This window comes from Chiloscyllium plagiosum, unplaced genomic scaffold (genome assembly GCF_037043375.1).
Source record: "Chiloscyllium plagiosum isolate Xiang-an unplaced genomic scaffold, Cpla_swu_hap1 HiC_scaffold_6, whole genome shotgun sequence".
In the NCBI taxonomy this organism is placed as follows: Eukaryota; Metazoa; Chordata; class Chondrichthyes; order Orectolobiformes; family Hemiscylliidae; genus Chiloscyllium; species Chiloscyllium plagiosum.
In genome coordinates, this window is record NW_028270144.1 from 37,376,878 (window position 1) to 37,380,586 (window position 3,709).

The 3,709-nt window shown below is 39.0% G+C and overlaps 1 non-coding gene across 1 annotated transcript; it reads right to left on the reverse strand.

Moving 5' to 3' along the window:
• Positions 1-825: 825 nt before the first annotated feature.
• Positions 826-1,010, reverse strand: LOC122551197 (U2 spliceosomal RNA). Its single transcript, XR_006312050.1, has one exon. It is a non-coding gene; the product is annotated as a U2 spliceosomal RNA (small nuclear RNA).
• Positions 1,011-3,709: the final 2,699 nt, after the last annotated feature.

Below are 3,709 nucleotides of genomic sequence, written 5' to 3' on the forward strand. Positions count from 1 at the left end.
TGTTCTGGTTGTAGGAAGGTCACAAATTCTGCAAAGCTTTAGGGATACTTTAAATGAGTTGGAAAAATATTGCAAAACCAGGTTGTTCACTTTGTTGGAAAAATATAATAGCAAAATATTATTTCAGTGGAGAACGTCTGCAGAATGTTGCAATAAAGGGATCAGAGTTCTTGATATATCAATGAAAAAACTTCAGCAACTATATATCTGCACATATCTGCATGAATTTACAGATTAGAAATGGACCATTCAGCCCCTTCAGCTTGCTCCAATCAATACTGAATGGTTTGTGTTCTGAATTCCACACTCCCATCTACAACTGATAACATTTTATTCCCTTGCTGAACAAGAAAGAACACCCACCTCCACCTAAGAAAGGAACCTGCCCAGATCTGTCATAAAAGGGCATCTGTAATTCTCAAGCGTCGTCCAGTTGTGGATTCAGCGACAGAGAAAATATACTTTCCATATCCACTTTACAAAAATCATTTGGGATATTTTAAACTTCAATCAAATCAACCCCACCTTTCTAAACCCATTGTGGAAACAAGCTCACCCTTTCCAATCTTTTTCCCAACAGACAACCCAATCATTCCAATAAAGACTCCTTTGAACCACTTCTAATGCATTATCACTCTTTCTTAAATAAGGTATTTCAGATGTAGTCTCCTAAATTCCCTGTATAACTGAAGTATAATTTTATTAATTTTGATATTCAATTCCTTTCTTAATAAAGGGTAGCATTCCATTTGCCTTCTTAATCATGATATTTCTGCATAACAATGTTCTTTTCTGTAGTAACAAATTTTTCTAATCAAACTGTTCATAGATGCTATTACATACCTCTGGAGCAGGTATGTAAGATTTGAATTAGGCCTCCCAGTCCAAGGCTAGGGACACTACTACAGAGCCACAAGAGGGCTTTGAAAACAGATAAGGAACACATCAGATATTAAACTGATAAGAACGGATACTACAATTGATCTTGGCCAAAACGCTGAGACATTTAAGACTTTTTGTGACTTGCACACAACGTCTAGATTTCTCTACAACTCATAATTCTGTGGTTGTTCTCCATTTAAATAATATTTTTCTTTAATATTTTGTCACTCACGAGAAACTTCATTTTTACATAATGTACTCCATTTGTAAGATTTTTGCCCACTAAATCTACCTTTATTGCTCTGCACCTTTCTTATGTCATCCTTACAATATACTTTCCTATCTTCATGTCATATGTAAGTTTAGTCAATCTGCCTTCACAACCCTTCATCCCAAATTAAAAAGCTAATGGTAAGTATAGACCCCTGCAGACCTCCACTCTTCACATCTTGCCAATCAAAGATCTGTTTTGTGTATACACTGTTATCTGCCAATCAGCCAATCTGATGCTAGACTGTTACACTTTATACTATTGTTGTTGCGTTAGAGCCCGGGTGTCCTTGGAGAAGGAGCACGCGGTGTCCACCAACACCCTGGAGTTGTTCAGGGGGAGGTGGGCGCCGCAGGGAGTGGAGTGCATCATTTCTCCTTCCAACTTTATTTTGATTTAGTCCCTTCCCTCCCCCTCACTGTTTTGATCACACAGCACTGCCCTTTGATGTGAAGGGCAGTGTTTGTCACTGGCCACCCGGGTGTTTTCCTATCTTCCTGGTGGTGGAATTTGAATAAAGATTCATGCACACTGTGTCTCACACCTGCACACACGGGTGCTGGGGAAAAAATAAGCACTACCGCACTTAGGTGGTAGTGTGGGGGTAAAGGAAAAAAAAATACTATTGTTGTGGTTCTGTTCGCCGAGCTGGAAATTTTTGTTGCAAACGTTTCATCCCCTGTCTAGGTGACATCCTCAGTACTTGGGAGCCTCCTGTGAAGCGCTTCTGTGGTGTTTCCTCTGGCATTTATAGTGGCCTGTCCCTGCCGCTTCCGGTTGTCAGTTTCAGCTGTCCGCTGTAGTGGCCAGACAGCTGAAACTGACAACCAGAAGCGGCAGGGACAGGCCACTATAAATGCCGGAGGAAACACCACAGAAGCGCTTCACAGGAGGCTCCCAAGCACTGAGGATGTCACCTAGACAGGGGACGAAACGTTTGCAACAAAAATTTCCAGCTCGGCGAACAGAACCACAACAACGAGCACCCAGGCTACAAATCTTCACCCAAACTTTGAACTTTATACTATACCATGAACACCACCTTTGCTCAACTAGCTCCAATGTAAAACTTTCTCAAATGCCCTCTAGATATCCAAATACATCGACAGGCTCCTTTTAGTCCCTCAAATGCATACCAATAAATCAGTTAAACACAATTTCCCTTTCACAAAACATGTTGACTTTTCCCAGTTACCCATACTTTTCTAATTTGCCCAATTAAAACTTAATTGATTCCAAAATGTTCCTTTCAACTGACATCAAGATAATTGGCCTGTAGATTTGTTTCCTGTCTTCCTCCCTTCCTGAATACAGGAATTGTATTTACCACTTTCCAATTGGATGGAACCTTTCTAGAATCTACTTATCTACCTCATTAACATGGAGATTATGTCTATTAGGATTCAGATTTATTAATTAGAAGTTGTGTTTACTCAGTACTTCTTGCCCAGTGATTATATTGTTACCAGGTTTCTCTTTTCGTTAAAGCTCCTTATTTATATTGATTACTGGAATATTCTTGAAACCTCAAACATGAAGATAGAAGCAAAATATTTATTCACTACATCTGCTATTGCTTTATTGTCAATTAGATATTCAGAATGTGAAGTTGATACAGTTTTCACTTCTAGATAATTATAGAAACTAGTCCTATTCTCTTTTTTCTGCCTTTCAATCTGAAAATATAATTCAATCATATTATGATTGCTGCTCTTTAGAAACACCTTTACTGTGATCATAAATTTTGTCACGTTAGACAATATCAAGTTAAGTAGAACTTGCTGTCTGGTTGATTCCAAAATATATTGCTCTAAGAAACTATATCCACAACATTTTATGAACTTGTCATTGAAGCAGATAACTCCAGCATGGTGGATGGAAGAGAATTATGGCTGTAAGAATTGCTCCCTTTTACTGTTGAGGTTTTTCAGTGCTGAAACTGATTTCCTCAATTTCTTGGGACAGTACTTACTGTTGGATCTTTAACAAAAAAAAATCAATAACAACAATACTTGAAGTGGGAGAAAAGAAAAAGAGCAGGAGACCTAGCATCAGGAGAGACAAAGTCAGAAGTCACGTGATACCACGTTACAGTCCAACAGGTTTATTTGAAAGCATAAATTTTTGAAGCACTGCTCCTTCATCAGGTGAAGTCACCTAACAAAGGAGCAGTGTTCTGAAACCTTGAGATTTCAAATAAACCTGTTGATCTATAACCAGGTGTCATGTGACTTCTAACTTTGTCCACCCCGTCCAATACCGCAGCTTCACACCATGGGAAAGGCCATGTGAGAGGGTGGAGAACAGCTCTAGAGTTCAACATTTAAAAAAAATCAAAACCAAGCAGTGAACTTTCAAAGCTGATTGCAAAATTACAAGACAGGATTTGGGATGTCATGTTGCAGCTATGTGGGACCTTGATTAGGCCACGTTTGGAATTCTGTGCTCAGTTCTGGTCTCCCTGCTATAGGAAAGATATTGTGAAACTTGAAAGGATTCAGAAAAGATTTACAAGGATGTTGCTGGGTTTGGAGGATTTGAGCTTTAGGGAGAGGC